This window comes from Sus scrofa, chromosome 1 (genome assembly GCF_054392235.1).
Source record: "Sus scrofa isolate SSC_HxYL_T2T_F1_AM1 chromosome 1, Sscrofa_HxYL_maternal_Yorkshire_Landrace_v2.0, whole genome shotgun sequence".
Taxonomy (NCBI): domain Eukaryota; kingdom Metazoa; phylum Chordata; class Mammalia; order Artiodactyla; family Suidae; genus Sus; species Sus scrofa.
In genome coordinates, this window is record NC_139383.1 from 179,033,378 (window position 1) to 179,051,791 (window position 18,414).

Genomic DNA, 18,414 nt, shown 5'->3' on the forward strand with positions numbered 1-18,414 from the left:
CCAAGAGGTCAAGAGGCTTGGCATGAGACCATCCAAGTGCTAAGCAGCAGAGTGCTTGTGGTTCTGGCCATACCTCCCAGCTCTCCAATCCAGGGACCCTGGACCCCAGGCAGCAGGGCCTTAATAACTAAACCTCTCATGTGGCCACAATGTGTGCTCATGAGTCATGAATCTTACTGTAAGCTGGAAGGCAGGTAGTCTTAGTTCCTTTCTATGGATGGATAAACTGAGGCCACAGCAGTGGAAGAAACTCCCTAACTCCAGTCAGGGGACCAATAACAGATCTTACACTTGAACTCGAATTTTCTGATTTAAAAGGCCACCCCCTCCAATTTTCCTAAAATTTCCACCATCTGGGTCACTCAAGGCAGGAAAGAGGTGAGGGAACATGGCCTCTAGGACCCCCCACCTACACCAAATAGATTTATTTTAAAATAAAATAAATGGGAGTTCCCGTTGTGGCACAGCAGAAACGAATCCGACTAGGAACCATGAGGTTGTGGGTTCGATCCCTGGCCTCACTCAGTGGATTAAGGGTCCAGCATTGCCATGAGCTGTGGTGTAGGTTGCAGATGCAGCTCAGATCTGGCATTGCTGTGGCTGTGGTGTAGGCCGGCAGCTGTAGCTCTGATTAGACCCCTAGCCTGGGAACCTCCATTTGCCATGGGTGTGGCCCTAAGACGCAAAATAAACAAATAAATAAATAAATAAATGTCTCGAAAATAAATTCATCTGTTTGAAATTAAAGAATTTACCTTAAATAAGTGTACGTAAATATATTTATGTAAAATAAATACTTGCAGGATAGCTTTCTTCTCCCTTCTGCTAATAGCCCATAAGCATTAGGACAGTTGATCTGATAAGCATCAGGTCCAAAGGGGGTAGACAAGACTAGGCTTGCCAGCTTTAGCAAATAAAAATACAGAAGCTCAGGCACATTTTAACTTCACATAAATAATGAATGCATTATTTGGGATATATTATGCTAAAAAGGTAGATTCACACAGGGTTGCATGGCAAAGGTGGCAGGAAGTGGCAGATCCTGGACACATTCTGAGGATGGAGCTGGCTGGAATTCCACCCTCAGACTCTGCTCCCTTTGAGTCTGGTTTCTTGGCATCTTAGCTCTTCCCAGTCCTGCCCCCTCCACCATGCCTCCCTGGCTTTCCATTCTCAGTCCTGACTTCTGCTGTTTTTCGCCCCTCTCTGTGTCTTCCTCCCCCCACTGCCAACTGACCGGGTTGTCCCTGCTCCTCTTCGGCAGCCAGGGCCACAGAGGGCAGAGGGATGGAAGTCACTTTGCTGTTTTCCTTCCCCACCTCAAGGCCTTCATGCCCCCACTGCCCCTGGAGGACTTAGCCAAGTGGCCAATGTCCAGCTTTCCTGGGAGAAGCCTGTCCTTCTGAACAGGACCAAGAACCAAAGCAGGAAAGGCCTCCTCCCAGTCCCCCCACTTTCTGGATGCAGGAGGCCCACAGGCCATGAAGAGGCTGTTGTTCACCCCTCATGCCTCAGGAGGAACGAAAAACCAGCACCCCAGGCCGCCTGTACAGCACCTACCAAGCCCACTGCGAGAATATGCTCCTGGGTATCCAAGCCCCATCTGCACAGCACACCTTCTCCCCTGAAATGAACCTCAAAAGGAAATAGCAAAGCTCATCTTCCAGTGCTAGATCAGTGGTTTTCAAACTTATTCCCAAATTAGGCCACTGTGGGGACAGGGAGGGGAGGCCTGGGGCAACTAGAACCTGTTCCCCTACTTCAGCAACACCAGCTCCATGTATATATATTTTGTGAACTGTGGCTCCTGGTAAAATTCTTTTTTAGGGGAGCCCCTGCTGAAAATATTCACTGACATGCATTTGAGACCCATGGACAGGGCCATGTGGTGAGGCTTTGTTCTCCTGTATAGACTCCCTGGGTTTAGCTTTCCCAGCATCACAGGGTCTGACCCCTGCTCCCTCAGGAGGTTTTGTCCCCCTCCTGTCATTCTCCCTGAGACTTTAAGTCCTCGTATTGCCTGACCCTCTCTCTGAAGGTCTCCGTATCAGAATCCCCACAGCAGCCAGCCCCCAACACCACCTTGGCTGTGGATTACATGACCCATTTTACAGATGGGGCCACTGAGGCCCGGAGACAGCAGAACCTGACCTGGATGTGAGAATCTGACATATATGTATGTGTGTATGTATGTATATATGTATGTATTTTTGTCTTTTGAGGGTCACAACTGCAGCATACAGAAGTTCCCAGGCTAGGGGTCGAATCAGAACTGCAGCTGCCAGCCTACACCACAGCCACAGAAACACCAGGTCTGAGGCACATCTGCGACCTACACCACAGCTCACGGCGACGCCAGATCCTTAACCCACTGAGCGAGGCCAAGGATCAAACCTGCGTGGTCATGGATACTATTCAGGTTCATTAACTGCAGAGCCACAGCACAACTCCGAGAGTCTGACTTAGGATGCTGGCCCTCACACTGTGGGCTCACACTGTGGCTCCAACCCCAGTTGCCTGCCAGGATCCCCGTCCAGGACACAAGGGTCCCAAATCTTTGGATGGCTGAACTCCCACTGGAAGAGTTTGTTGCAGAGCTGGGAGCTCCCTGGGGGCCATGCTCTATCAAGCAGCCCTGACTGGCCTGTGGGGAGAATAATGAGGTTCCTGGGGTCCTGACTCTGGAGACCAATCCCCAGGTGGCCTCCTCCCTGAAGTACCCAGGGACCTACTGCCTATCACCTGTTACAGGGCAGGAGATACGTGCTGGGTGACAGCTTCTGGCTGAGAGTGATGCCCAGTCAATGCCAAGAAGGGATGTAAAGCCTTACTCACAGCAGCCTATTGAGAACCCACACAGCTGTCCTGGACTTCAACCACCAGGGACTGCCCCCTCCCCCAGAACTATCCAGTCTACAAGTCCCACCTTTCACTGGCATCAGAACCAAAACTACAGATGCTCAGATGGTACCCGCAAAAGTTCAGAGGACCCAGGGTGAGCCATGGCCCTTGGGACTGTTTGAAAGCTGCCCAGGTGACTTCTTCTGGACAGCCAGGGCTGAGAATCACCAGCTAGTCCAAACTTTCCCTTCCACGGAGCAGGAAACTGAGGCCCAGAGGGAGGAGCTGGTAACACCTTGGGACAAGGACCCAGAAGTCTTTGCACCCCCCAAACCAGGGCATCCCACAATCTTCAGGCTTGGGTTGTGACATGGGCAGAAGGCCCACCCTGGTACCCGCCCCTGGCAGGAGATTCTGGCCGTCCTTCCTGTCCTTGTGCCAAGTCTTCCCCCTTGGATTCTTTTCCAAGAGTCAGACAGTGGGAAGGTGACTCTGAGTTGGAAAAATACAATTATTTCAGCCTCAGGTAGCAGTTTTGAGCACCTGCTGTATGCAGACACTCTTGCTAATACTTTGCTGGCATCCTCAGCTAGAAGGTGAGCAGTTTCTGGCCACAACTGCTCCCCTTTCCCCAAGAGAAAAATGCAAGCTGGTGTCCATCATTGAATGAATGGGTAAAGAAAATGTGGTTTCTGTGTGCAATGGAATACTACCCAGCCATAAAATAAAGGACATCCAGCCATTTGCAATAATATGAATAGACTTTCAGGACATTATTCTAAATGAGCTGAGTTAGATGGAGAAAGACAAACCCTGTATGATCTCACTTATATGCAGAATCTACAAACATCAAACTCATATAAAGAGAGAGTAGATTGATGGTTCCCAGGGCCTGGGGTGGGGGCAGAGGTGGGGATAAACAGGAAGAGTTGGTCAACAGGTACAGACTTTCAGTTATAAGATGAGTAAGTTCCAGGGACATAGTGCACAGTCTGGTAACTGCAGTTAACAATCCTATACACCTGAAAGTTGCTAAGAAAGAAGATCTTAACAACAGCAAAATGGTAGTTATGCGAAGTGAAGAATGTAGCTAACCTTATTTTGGTAAACACCTTATACATATAGCAAATCATCATATGGTGCCCTTAAAACTTAGACAATATTATATCTCAGTAAAGCTGGGGGGAAAATGCAAGCTGGGTTCACACCGCTTTCGTGGCCATGCCCCACTTAACAAATCCCAAAGGTCCTGGTTTGGAATTTCTGTCTGACCAGCAGAGAGCTTCAGTCCGTACTCAGGGCAGGCAACTCTTGGTCCAACTCCAAGCCCAGCCCTGCCCGGCCAGAGCGCTGGAAGGACAGAACATGGCACTGAGAGTCAGGACACCTGAGTTCAAGTCCCAGTACTGCCTTCCAGTGCCTGAGGGGCAAATTCTCCTTCCCTGGGGCTCAGTGTCACCATCCATGAAATGGGAAGGGTGAACTCCATCCGGGACGTTCAAATTTGCTTTGTGCAAGACAAACCTTTCTTTGCAACAAACTGCCTGTGGGACCCACAGATGATCACAGATCTGCCAAAAGCAGCGGCAGGGCTCTCTGAGCTGGACCCATGCCCCTCTCCCATCCATTCACCCCCCGAGGACGCTCCCCAGAACTCCCTGAAGCTTCACTCTGCTTGGCCAATAAGGTCCCCTTAGGTTCTGTCATCCTGGGATTGATGGGGATGGGGGAGAGGGAGAGACAGGAGTGGTGGGACTGTGTCTGAACACAGTGAGTTTTAATAGCTAAAGAGGTAGTTTGAGAAGGAGTGGAAATGCAGGGGGCAACACCCTCAGTTCACATTCAGAAGATTCCCCTTCTCTGCAGTACTTGGGCATTCCAGCTGTAGATCCCCATGAATATTTTGGTCTGCTTCCTAATCTGAGAAATGGGCACATCAGGGTTGTTAGGAAGATGACAGAAGGCACGCAAAGGGCTCAGAGCAGGGCCGAGCACATCTCCAGCAGTTACTACTTGCCGCTGTGGTTTTCCGTGTTGTTATTTTGCTCCCTTGTGGTTTCTACGCTCCTTTGATTGGGTGGGGGCAGGGGAGACTCATCTAATTCTTAGAGCTGGGGGAAACCTCATTTTAGAGATAAAGACAGAAAGTGAGGCCCAGAGAACGAAAAGGCCTTGCCCCAGTTCAGGCGATGAGTCAGAACCATGCTGGGGCTCGGACAAGGACTCCAGCCTCCTCGGGGGAGCCCCCCCCCCGCAGGCAGAGTGCATGCCACCAGTTTCCCCCGCATCTCAGCCTGCGTGGACTCATTCCCACACACCCTCCGCCCACCAGTGGTGAAACCACTAACCCCTGGGGCAGCTTGGGCTCCCCCTGGGAGCATACCCTCCCTTCCCTGCAGGGCCAAGGCCTGTAATTGCACTAACTGCCACCCCTCCACTGCCCTAGGGGAGGGAGCCTGGGCTTCATCCACATGTCGGGTTTCCAGGGCAGAAACCTCAGGCAGAGCCACATCGAACAGCCTCGGCCTCGTCACCGCTCCCCACAAACCACTTCCTGCCCAGTTCCTGGCACCGCTGGCCTGAGGCTCGTGGCAGCTGCACAGCCCCGGTCTCTGCTACTCCACTGGTCCCAGCTAACTGCAAACCCACCCTCCCACCAACAGGCAGGGGCAGAAATCTACCTGTCCAGGTGGAGGGGCTGTAGGCTGGGTCACGGAGGCAGTGGGAAGTCCCACCAGAATAATCTAGCCCTAGCTGCTCATGAGTCCCCGGCCACCGTCTGTAATTTGCTTGCCCAAGCGTCCTCCACACCTCCCACAGCAGAGGGAGGAATGGAGATGCCAGGCTGGCATCCCCCTGCCTAACCACCCAGGGCTGGGGCTCAGCTGGGCCCATTTCTCCATGGGGGGTTGTCAAAAGAACAGAAAGATCAGAGGTTTTGAAAGTGGACAGATCTGAGTTTGGATTCCAGCTTCATTGTAGCCTTACTGTGACTTGATCGGTGGCCTCATCTTTCTCAGCCTAAGTTTTCCCACCTATAAAGTGGAGAGCATAGTATCACCTCTCCCAGGTGTGTCAGGAAGGGTAACTGAGCTAACATGCACAAAAGCCTACATAGTACTCGGCACATGGCAGATGCCAGTGAATACTAGTGTCCTTGCTCCAAAACCACCGTGGTGGTTTTGGTGAAGTGATGACAGGTGGCACAGTGTCATAAAGAGCTCTCCAGTGGGAGGAAAGAAACTGAATCCAATCCAGGGGCAGCCTCTGATTTGTTGTGTGTCCTCAGGCCTGCTGGACAACCTCTCCAGTCCTCAGTTTTCTCATGCATAAGTGTGGGAATGGGCCAGATGGTACGACAGGGTAGGTGAGGCCAAGTCCTGAGCCCCCTTCCCAACACACACACACGGACAAGAGGGGACCCAGGTCTGCACCTCACACTAGAACGTGTTTGAGCTTTGGGGCTTCCCCCGCTCCTGCAGTTCCCAAGGAGGCAGCCCTTAGTCATCCCATCTATGACCAATACACTTAGACTCTGAGTAAGGAGACACATCATGGGGCCCTAATCCCCTCACACCCAGAAAGCTGGGGAGAGGTTGGGGTGATGGGCCTTGAATCTGTGCCCTGCGGGAGAGACAGGGGATCCTCATTCCACCCTCCTTCCCAAACCAGTAGAGCAAACTGCCAGTGTGATTCACTTTTTGAAGACACAGAATAAACAAGCCAGAGAAGAGATTAGATCTTTGTTCCCCGGGAAGAAAGGTAGTCAGAAAAGCAGGGTTGAAAAATGCTGAAACCCAGGGTTGGCAAACAGAAAATTAGTGGCAGATTAATTTCATTGTCTCACTGGGGAGTGGAATCTTGTACATTAAGTAGAGGATTAAAGGGAGATTAATTTCCCATCTCACCAGGCTGGGCAGAGTAGCCTGGAGGGAATTCACGGGAGCTCCCCGCCTCTGGGGAGCAGGGAGGTCAGTTTCAGTGGAGAAGAGGCAAGGTTTGTCTTGGGGGTTATGGGGTGAAGCAGGATGGGCTGTGTGGTCCCAGGCCCTTGACACCTGGGAATAAAGCTCTGACCTTTCAGATGCCTCTACAGTCATCACTCCTCTATGTACCTTTCTGATCCTGCAAAGTTATGTTCTGATTCATTCCATCCTATTCACAGGCCCTCTGTGTACCCATTCTGTCCTTCCTTCTTTACAATAATTAATCTTTGTAAAATAGTTAGCTAAGTGCCAGCACTTTCCTTAGAATCCTTCTATTTATGCTTGCAAAAATCCCAAGGGGAGTCACTGTTAATATCCCTATTTTAGGGGCTACTCCGTGGAAATGAATCTGACTAGCATCCATGAGGTTGTGGGTTTGATCCCAGGCCTTGCTCAGTCAGTTAAAGATCTGGCATTGCCATGAGCTGTGGTATAGGTTGCATATGTAGTTTGGATCCCACATTGCTGTGGCTGTAGTGTAGCCTGGCAGCTACAGCTCTGATTTGACCCTTAGCCTAGGAATGTCCATATGCCGTGGGTGCAGCCCTAAAAAAAAAAAACAAAAAATCCCCATTTTAAAGATTAAAAAACCAAGGCAGACAGAAGTTAAGTGGTAATGCTGGTAAGAGGCAGAGCCAGGATTTGACTTCAGGCCATCTGGAAACCAAGTCTGTGCTCTTCACGCTTGCCTTTCCAAATACAGGGTTTGCTGACATGGAGTGTGCCTGTGCTACGTGGTGCTGTCTGGGCTATTCCTGGTCTCTGCCGCAATGGCCGGTCTCAGAGTGGGCCCTGCCCTGCCCACAGCCCTCACTCACATGCACCATGAGGTCTTGGCCAAATTAGAAGCATATCGGGCAAGCTTTGAAGGTTGTCACTGGGCCTGATGTGGTGTCCCTGGGCTGCAGCTGCTGCAGGTGGAGAGCAAGCCAGATCCAGCAGAGGGATCTGCCCACCCACAGAGCCAAACCTGGCCAGGGGTGGGTGCTGCTGCCGTCCTTGCTGTGGAGAGGGTGGGTGGAACAGCCCAGGGTCAGCCAAACCTCAAATGGCAGCCTGCTCCAGCTGCCTCCTAGGCCCGCGGTTAGGAGGTGGACCAGAGAGGGCTGGTCAAAGAGAAGGAAAGACTATGGCTTGCCAGCTCACTGCAGCCCAAACCACAGTGTGGCAAAGACAGGAAAGGCTTGATAAGACTCTGTGCTGAGGGCAAGGGTATATGCGTGGGTTCTGGAAGGAGCTGTATCTAGTTCTCTCTCAGGGATGGCAAATAGTCTTCAATTTACAGGTCAGTGCCAATCCACCTAGGATGCCAAAGTGACTCAGCCAGGAAGAGTTCTCTGATTGATTAGCAATGGCTGCTATGGGTGCAGCATCAGAGAGTGGCAGCATGATGGCAGCTTATTAACCATCCCTGTTAGCTCCATCACATGGCACTCAGAACCTTCCCCAACAGCTTCATCTTCCACTCCTCTCCTATGCTTCTCACCTCTATCCACTCCCAAGCGGCTAAGGTTCTCTTACCCTATGCTTGAAAATAATGGGTTATCATATGCTTTAGGCAGGCTTTGTACATGTTCCCACTGCCTCCGTCCTCATCTGCCTGGTGAACTCATTTTCATCCTTCATAACTCTGTCCTGGCATCACTGCCACAATCCCTACCTTGATGGAGTTCATCACTTTCTCTTCTGAACATCAAAATCAACAGAGCTAATGTTCCTGAGTGACTCCTGGGCCCAGCATGGGACCAAATTCACTCCATGTATCATCCTCACAACTCTTCAGACACTCTGCACTATGTTCTAAAACCATCCCGTTTTACAGATGAGGACCTGACACTGAATGATGTTAGAAATGTTCCCTAGGGAGTTCCTGTCGTGGTGCAGGGGTTAACGAATCCGACTAGGAACCATGAGGTTCGGTCCCTGCCCTTGCTAGGTGGGTTAAGGATCCGGCATTGCCATGAGCTGTGGTGTGGGTTGCAGACGCGGCTCAGATCCTGCGTTGCTGTGGCTGTGGCTGTGGCGTAGGCCAGCAGCTATAGCTCTGATTAGACCCCTAGCCTGGGAATCTCCATATGCCACGGGAGCAGCCCTAGAAAAGGCAAAAAGACAAAAAAAAAAAAAAAAAAAAAAAAAAAGAAAGAAAAAAAGAAAAGAAAAGAAAGAAAAATAGAAATGTTCCCCAGGTCCCCCAGCTGGGCCATAGCGGAAATGAGATCTCAACCCAGCTTAGTCAGGTGCAGAGCCCAGATTTTAGTCATCACACTGTGACCTGGCTATTGCCTCTCTCACTATGTCACACCAAGGGGTAATTTTTTATTCACATGTCTGTCATCCTTTCTTGATAGTTCCTTCCTAGATGATAGAGGCCATTTCTCTCTCCCATATCCTTGGCAGCTAACCCAGGGCCCAGCACACAGGAGACACTCAATACATGCTGGTTGACCTGGATCTGATAGAGTGGGGAGAGCCTACTTGCCCCGTTCCCTGCCTCAAGTTTGTCCCAATCTTCCTCCCAGCACTCGCCTCAGCCCTGCGTGTCTGATCTGGGAAGCGAATGCTGAGCAGAGCCTACTGGGGAGTTTCCACTGTGGCCTAGTCCAGGTTGGGCAATCTTTTCAATGTGGGAAATTTATCTCCCCAGAGAGATTGTAAACTCACGCTAGAAGACAATGTATACATCTTCCCTTTTCTTTTTGTTTTCTTCCCTGTTTTTGCTTCTTATTTATTGAGCGCTTCCATTTCATCCAGCCTGGGCTGGGTCTGAGGGACACCCCCTCCCCATGCAGTATAATCAGGGTGGGCTTTGTGAATAATCCACTGGTTTAAAACACAAATTCCCTGATTCTTCTCACCCTCCAGATTCTGATTCTATAGGACCAGGACGAAGCTCTGCATTGCCCAGCTTTGACAAGACATTTCTAATGCAAAGGCGTCAGCAGCCACTGTGCTGTAGAAATTCCCACATTGCCACTCTAGCCATCAGCAATGCAGACAGCTCAGTGATGAGCTGAAGGTCTGGTTGTGCAGGAAAGGGGGTGCAATGGGAGTTGTGGTCCTACCGCTGCCCACAGAGGCACCGAGGCTCCTAATTCCAGCGATTCCTCTTTCAAACTCAATTTAAACCCCTCTTCCCTGGGGAAAGCTCTCTGGTTCCTCAAGCTGAGTTCAATGCATCCTCACTTCTCCAATCACAGACATGTCCCACTGTGACTGCCTGGTTATTTGTCTCATACCCACCCTAGACTGTGAGGTCCTTGAGGGACAAGATTCTTATTAACTGATATTGTCCCACACATCCCTGGTGTTTCCATGCTTAGGACTGAGAGATGATGCTGACTGGTGGTTTAATTAGCAAGCATGCCCACCACCAACTATGCCCAGAACTCAGAGGAACAGCGACAATGACACAGGCCTTGAAACCAGCTAGATCTGGGTTCCCCTCTAGGGTCTTGCTATTAGCAGAGTGACCTGGGATGTATAACCTGCCTCTCTGAGCCTCACTGCTCACTCCTGCAAGATGGAACTAACTACACTAATGCCTTACAAGGCTGCAGGGAGAAATAAATGTTGAAGCAACGCCAAAGGGCCTGGGACTCCTCCTTCCCTGCCCCACCGAGACCAAGTCCCACCTCTTGTCCCAACTACCTGCCTAAATGTCCTCTTCCGGCACGGTCTTCCTGGATGAGGCCAACCTCCCCCTGCCAGGCCCTGGTTAAGGCAGAGATTTTCCGTCCATGTTCTTACAGAGATGAATCATCCTTTCCTCAAGGGAAGGCTCTTTTCTAAGTTGTGGGCAGCAAAGAATACCATTCCCCAAGAGGCCCCGAGCTGGAAGAGCAGGTCCTTGGCTCAGTGACACCCCTGCAACCTGGTCTCATCCTCTCCTGATGGGCATCGGGAGAAGGGTGTCCTCTTAGTATTTCTAGGGAGCAGCCAGAGCCTTTAAGCTAGGGAGCTCCCAACAGGCACCCTGGGTGTGGAGGTACCTTGTACTCCTGACTCACACATATTTAATGAGTGGCGTGGTCCTCCCAGCCAAAGGGAGGCCGTGTCCTGCACCAGCAAGGACAGATGATCCCCTTCCCTCCACATAGCTGTGGCAGGCATTGAAGATAATTCAGCAAAGTGAGATGCACTGAATGCAGAGGAGGAGCGATCTGGAGAGAATGTGTAGCGAGGAACTAATACGTTCTAAGTCCCTCCCCTGTTCCAGGCATGGGGCTAAGGCTGGTCACAGACACTAGTGTCTTCTTGAGTCTCCTGCTGATCCTCAAGGGCAGACTTGTTTTGCAAATAAAGACACTGAGAGAACATAAGTGGCTTGAACCTGGCACAGAATAAGTTAGCAAACTTCCAAGATCCAAGCCCCATCAACTTTGATTTCAGAGCCTTCTTCCTCATAGTACAAGCGAAGGGTGTCAGCTCTCCTGGGTTGAAATGTAGTCATCCAGCCTCTTCCCAGACAAACTCCATCCCACCCTCCCCTGAGGGGGTCCCACCCAGATCCAAGTGAGGAAAATCCCCAAGCTAGCAGGCCAGGAGACTGCGCTTTCCAAACCTGGCCCTGTCAGCCGAAGCTGTGAGCCATTGCCACTCAGGCTGGAAGCCATGTAACATGGTACTCACAGCCACAGCCTTAGTGGCTTGCGGACTCAGGTTTGAGTCCTACCCCCTTCGGCCTCCAGCTACGTGACTTTAAGCAAGCTACTTTGCCTCTCTGAGCATCAGTTTCTCCACTTGTGAAACTGGGAAAAGAATCTTCCGTTCAGAGGGTTGTTCTACAAATTAAATCAAATAAAGACTCCACAAAGTATCTGGCACACAGGTAGGGCTCAATTAGAGCTGGTTATTCTCATGTGTTCCTCCCAAGCTAACACGTCCTCAACCGAATGAATCAGCTCCCCCGTCAGCTGTTTCTGTTTTCTTCCAGTACCTTATCTCCCACCAGGAAGAGAGATAACTAAATATCTCCAGGCAGGAGAGAGAAAATAACTAGGAAGGACCTGGCTGCCTCTGCACGGTAGTTGAAATTTTTATGAAATGAGGAAATTCTCTCTCCCACTTCCAAGTTCCTGGGCTTAATGAGACCAGTCAGAAGGAAAACGTTGGCTGCTACTCTCAGGTGGGCACGTGGGCAGGAAAGGCAGCTAGTCCCAGGCCTCACAGAGAAGAAAAGCAGCGTCCCCTTTCCTCCATGATGCCAGAGGTCACAGGTGAAAATACTGTGAATTTTCTTATAAAGCGGCTCACATGTTAATGTACTTCTAGGTTCTAGGAACACCCAGGGTTTAAAATGCCAAATATAGAGAGCAATTCTATCAGAAGAGGAGGTATCAACAATTCAAGGCAGAGGCCCTAAGAGCATGTGTATAAATGCTTGGAGATTTCCTGAAAATCAGAAGCACCGGCAGCATGCTTTAAACATCCCTATGACCATTCAGCTGGCCAAATGTCTTGACAACGTGCATCAGAGTCTTGAACCTCACAGGCTCTGCCTCTGTAGACTAGGGGCTTCCAAGAGCAAACAAATTGCCTTTTACAAAACTTGCAAAAAAACAGTTCCATGTCTGGGGGCAGCAGATGAATAGAGGCACTTGATGCCTCCAGCGGAGAGGCTGCCCAGGTCCTGCATTTCAGGCCCTCTTTGCCAAAACCCCAGCCCTCCCCTGGACCAGCCATTAGAGTCATCATGGTGACCAGGTGACTTTAGGGGTGGGGATGTGGGCAAGTGGGCAAGAAGGAGTCCTATCACCTGCTGGTACTTTAAGAGTTCGATGCTTCCCCCCCACAGAAACCCAGAGTCACCCCAACCCCTCCTAATGGAGCCAGACTGGTTTAGATCCCAGCTCTGCCATGGGCTGTGTGACCTCAAGCAAGTCACTTAATCTTTCTAAGCCTCAGTTTCCTTCTACTGAGGACAATAAAACTCCCTTGGGCTGCCCATCCACTTCCTCCCCAAGATCCACAGCTATGGTCAGTGTCCCCTCCAGGGTCTCCTGCCTCATCCCAGGGGTCCCACCCTCAATAATCACTCAGCCTAGATACCACCTGCATTCTCTGTCATCCCTCAGCCTCAGCTCACCTTCGGAGAGCTTGTGAAATGTCCTGGCAATAGCTGGGGGGTGCAGGAGGGGAGCTCAGGTCTCTGTGCAGAGACCATGGGCAGCTTTGGGAGAAACTACAGCTAAACTGGAAGAGGCTCAGGATGTGAGAAGGAGGGACCTTAGAAGTCAGGGATCCAGTCCCAACTCCACCAACAACACACCAATTGTCCCCAAGCAAAACCCTCTCCCCTCTGGGCCTGGTTCTCCCTTCGCATGAAACAAGGGGTTAGACCAGAGCTGTGAACTTCCATCTGCACAGTCTGGGGACACATCCACACCCTTCATGGGCCCAGGAGGGCAAGGGTGAGATGGTGCAGGTTTCTGTGCTCTGTTTTATATATTGGGGGTTTGCAGGCAGTTTCAATTGAGAAAAACCAACTCTTGCAAACCGGTCTTACAAATGAACCATCCTGGGCATCTGCCTAGACCCTGGGTGGAGTAAGGAGGAGGTGGCCAGTTAAGCTGCTGAATGAATGAAGGAACGAGAGGGCCTCAGAGATATGATGGGCAAGCCTGATGGAAGGGCAGGTCAAAGGAGAAAGAACTGGCAAGCAAAAGGGGGTGGGTCTAGAATAGGAAAGAAGACAAAGGAGGGGGTAAACAGGCTTCTAGGGCCCCCCTTTGCTGCCTGCACATCAGCCTCATGAAAGCCTGGCTAACCCAGAGCCCCACAGCTCCACCATCTTTTGCAGCATTTTTTTTTTTTTTTTTTTTTTTTTTTTTGCCATGCCTGTGGCATGCACAAGTTCCCTGGCCAGGAACTGAAGCAGCACCACAGCAGTGGTAATGCCAGATCCTTAACCACTAGGCCACCAGGGAGCTCCTCTGCTCTGAGTATTTGATGGCCCCACAGGAAGGACAGAGCTTCCTGGTGGAGGCAGAGGCAATAATAAACCCCCTGGGTCCTCTCACGCAGTAGCCATGCCTACATCTGGGAACCAGCTGTGCCTTCCCTCCTCAACACCACCCCTTCCATCCAAGTGCCACTTGTCTATTCCAATCAAAGCCCAGATCATAAGAGCTCCAGGTCTCACATGGCTAACGGCCAGAGCTAGCACCACAGTGGGTTCCTACAGGCACCTGGCCTGGCCTCCATCCTACCTATGCTCCTCCCAGACCCTCAGCCTATTACCAACTTCAACCAGCAGTTTTCTCTCGGCAGAAGAACTTTCTGGAGAGGGTTCAATGCTCAATAGTGCCAGGTGCTGGCATTGGCCACCTCCACCATCTGGGAGACAGGCAGACCCATTTTACAGATGAGGAAATAAGGTTCAGAGAAAGCGGCTTACCCAAGTCCACACAGCCACTTGGGGAAGAAGCAGTCCTTGAGCCCACGATTCCAAAACCAGGGCTCTTTCCAACAATAACAACTGCTTACGTCATATCATTCATGTCCTATCAGTTGTCATTTGCTTGCACCACAAGATGAACCAGGAACAAAAAGTCAGATCAAGGAACAAACTGGAAGGCTTGAGACAGCGATCCTCACAGTGTCAAGTCAAAGGAGAAAAGAGACCACTTTTTGTCCGCACTTTCTGTCCTTCAGGGTGGGGCTACTTCCATCCTCAGTTTACAGGTGAGGAGCATGAGGCTCAAAGAGGCTAAGGAATTTGCCCCAAGTTTCATCACAGCAGCCTTGTCTGCATCCAGAAGACACACTCATTCGCCTCCCTACCCATCTCGCCGGGCTTCACACAGCATGGCCGGGGACCCTGCTGCTGTGCTCTTTGCTGAGAAGACACCAGAGGGACTGACCTTGAGGTTCCTGACCTTGAGGAGCCAGCAGCGTTGAGGAGGGAGGGTAGACCTGAAGTAGGAGGTAGATGGGCCCCTGGGCTGAGAACAGCTGGGACTTGTTAAGCTGAGTAAATTGGGCCTTGTTTCTCTTTGATATGTCAAGGGAAAAGTTAATGGCAGGCGCTGAGCTCTGCGGGAGTAGAAAGATGACCACTTCAATCACGCCTGGGGTCAAGGAGAGCTCCCTAGTTACACATGCGCAGTAAGACTCCTAGGGGTCAGAAAGGGAGGGGGTGCCAGGCCCTAATAAGTCCTGATACCATCCCAGCATCCTTTGCTCTGGAATCCATCTTTGCCAAAAGATGCGCATGCGTATTGGGGAGGGTCCTGTGCCATTCAGGTGTGAGAAATACAACAAGACAATTGGCCAAAGGAAAACAAAGACCAGGAAGAACTGTGCTAAATAAGTGCCGTAAATCACCTCTCTGGTGGCTCCTCACTGAGGAGGATGCCTGCACCCACGCTCCTCTTTAGAGTGTGTATTACTTCTTAGCTTCTGTCTTAGATAGACTGCTTCTCTGTGTGCTCTCCCACATGGTGTACTGTGCTTCCAACAATAAACTTTATACCTGCTTTCACAGTCTTTGCCTCCTTGAAACATTCTTGCTTTCAACAAGGGACAAGAACCAGGGCAATTCTACTCTTAGCCTCTAGTTAGTCTAGTGGCTAGGACTCCTGGTTTTCAACCAGGCTACCCAGGTTCAATTCCTAAGGAGAAAATTTAGCTCTCGCTCCAAGCCATCATTCACTACTGTCTCTCCAAAATCAGAACAATGTCACCTCCAGCAGGAAAGTTCCCGGACTCTCCTAGCCCAGGCTAGGACACAGTTACACACTCTCCTTGTCCCCCACACCTTCCCTTCGTGGCCTGAATCACAGGCCTCGTGAGGTGTCAGTGGGGTTCTCTGTTTGAAGTCTCTGTCCCTTTTCTAGAGTGTGCAGGGCCCAGGGCCTCCTGGACACAGAGATGCCCGTAAACACTTTGCTCAGTGGACAAGTGCACGGATGGATGGACGGGTGGATGATAGATAAGCGGGCAGTGAGGTGGGAGGTCAGAGAACCGAGAGAGGGTAGTGCAAACACAGAAACCGGGGCAAAGGGTAAGAGAGAAAGTCCCCCCACATATGTGGGTGGGGGAAACCAGCCAAGCGGCAGCCCGTATCTCTAGCAGTTTACTGGAAAGAGACAAGCCTGGGGCCATATGGAAAGAACAGTCAGGCGACCAGAGTCAATTTCCACTTGCTGACAACCTTGCTCAGGGTCCTGACCCCCCTGACCTCAGCTGTTTCTACTGTAGCCCAAGAAGGTGGGATTCACCTCACCGAAGTTCAAGGTCACTTCTGTTTCCAAAACCCTATGACTAGGCCCAGCAGCAGCTCTCAGGACTTCCTCCCTCAGACCAAAAGCCCCGGCCCCCAGGAGCCCTGAATCACTGCCGGGGCTGACCCTGAAGTGGCCATGTGGTTACAGAAACCTATGATTTTCCCCTAAATCACCCCAAGCCCACTTGGGGCTGCCAGGCCCAGCTGTGTCTTACAGCCACAAAGCCTGGCTGTGCTGAACCTTGGCTCTGGGACTTTGGGCAAGTCACTGTGAGCCTCAGCGGGAATCGGTGTCAAGGGGGGCGGGGGGTCCCTATCTGTGACTCAGGACAGAAGTTATGCCCCACCTCCCTTCCCCCACCCTCACCCCCAAGAACCTTGAATGCGGTTTACACAAGAACTTAGGCTCAGTGAAGCTCTAGGCCGCAAGGTCAGATGTTAGCCAGGAGAACGCTGTCTTTGAGCTGTCCTCCCCTTCCCTGGCCCCAGCCCCTCTTGCTCCCATAAATGCCCTGTGTCCTGGAAGCCCCATCTTTTTCAACGATCCTGGTGTCAGTGACGGTGGCTCCCATGTTCCTTCTTTCCCTGGCGTGTCAATGGAGAGAAATGCTCTGAAAGCCAAATCCAGGCTCTGTAAGGGGGAGTTTCCTGCAGCAATGAAGGGAGCTGGTAGGACAGGAAGCCATTCATTCAGAAACCTTCATTCAGCTGCCCACTCAGCCTAGTCCTAAGAAAGGTCTGGGCCCAAACAGCACCTGACGCTGGGGAGGCAGCGGCTCCAGCAGACCAGGAAGGGAAGGAGGACTTGGGGAGGGAAGCAGCTCCTCAGATGCCAGCATTTGAAACCCAGGGCGGGGGCTGCCCTGGGTGGTAGAAACAGCAGAGCTAAGATGCCAGAACATTCTCAGGGCTCCTCTCATCTGCCCCTCTCTGCAGACAGCACCTCCTGGTGGAGGGGGTGGATAAGAGTCAGCCCCAGGCGCCCCCACTCTTAACTGCACATAAGGCACTCAGCAGCTGTTCCCCAGGTCACGGTGGTGGGTGATGTGACTGTGGCAGAAGTGGGCTGCCTGACCGGGTTCATCTATGGGGACGTCTGAGGGCTGGGGATGGAGAACTTGACCTGGCAAAGCAGGAGATAGTGGGTCCCAGGCTGAGCAACTGATCTGTTCCCTGTGGATAGATAACTTCAAGGTAAAAGCTTTATCTTGCTTGGATAAAAGATAGCAGCCATCTATTTCTCATTCCTGAGGTCAAGGAGACCTCTGGAACTACCCTGTGCAGAAAGGTTCCTCGGGGTCAGAGAAGGGAGGGGCATCAGACTATAGCATTTCCGGTCAACTTCCCAGAAACTCTTGGGCTAAAACCCATTCTGAGGGCAGCGCCCTGAGTCAGGCCAAAGACAGATGAAGCAAGATGATTGGTCAGAGGATGCCCGGAAGGACTGCCCCATAGAGCGATTTAAAGGACCTCCAAAGGACTTGTTGCTCCTTTCCTCTCTTGCTGTTTCTCTACCCCTCCCTCCCACTGCTGCCGGTGCCTGTGTTTTCTCCACACCTGTCTTCTCTCTCTTCTCTCTTTAAATAAACACTTCATTGCCTCGCGACCCTAGTCTCTTCGCAGAATTCTTTCTCCAAAGGGACAAAGTGCTAGGGACCTACATCAAGTGGTTAGGGTTCAGCGTTCTCACCGGACAGCCACCCGAAAAGACGGGCAACACCACTCTGGGAGTTCCTGGATTAACATGTCTCCATTAGGAAGGCTCAGATTTGGGAACCAAATTCAAGCTCTCTGCTACCTGGCTGCAGAACACTCCCATTCCTAGTAAAATGTCAGCCCCTTCACTTTCCAGCTCCCAGATTCTCCCCCAAAGTCCCCAAACCACCCCCTGGTTTGGCCTTGGATGCCAGAACAGTGACCCCTGCTGGTGGCCACAGGTTTGCATCACTAGGCTCTGACACACAGGCACCTTAGGGCCATCTGGGCAGCAAAACAGGCAGTGGGCACAGACCAGAGGAAGCTGGATGACCAGAGACACCTAAGCCAGGTGGCTAAGTCCCAGAGGACCCCTTGGTTCCCAATATTCCGAGGCCTCCTGGGGTCCCCCAGGCTTGCCCGCCTCAGAGCACTTTCTCCGGCTCAAACAAGGCCTTCCAGTGCCAAGGGCAATTCTCTTCCCATCCTTAGGCTCTGCTGCTGGTCAGACAGACCAAAGCTGAATGACTGAAAGGCAGAGCATGCTCAGGGCTTCCTGAGTAACCCAGACCCTCCTTCTACTTCAACCAAAATCTCCTTGCCTCAGGGATGGTAACAGGAGAGCAATCTGATTAAAACGTTCACACTCAGGTGTGGCTGACTCAG

The 18,414-nt window shown here is 51.5% G+C and overlaps 1 long non-coding RNA gene across 9 annotated transcripts in view; it reads right to left on the reverse strand.

The window, feature by feature from the left end:
• Positions 1 to 14,450, reverse strand: part of LOC110262000 (uncharacterized) — a 147,631-nt gene extending 133,181 nt beyond the window's left edge. For all 9 annotated transcript variants that reach the window (XR_014841375.1, XR_014841369.1, XR_014841380.1 and 6 more), the window contains exon 1: positions 14,224 to 14,450. This is a non-coding gene — a long non-coding RNA (uncharacterized LOC110262000). The remainder of the gene's footprint in view (positions 1 to 14,223) is intronic.
• Positions 14,451 to 18,414: the final 3,964 nt, after the last annotated feature.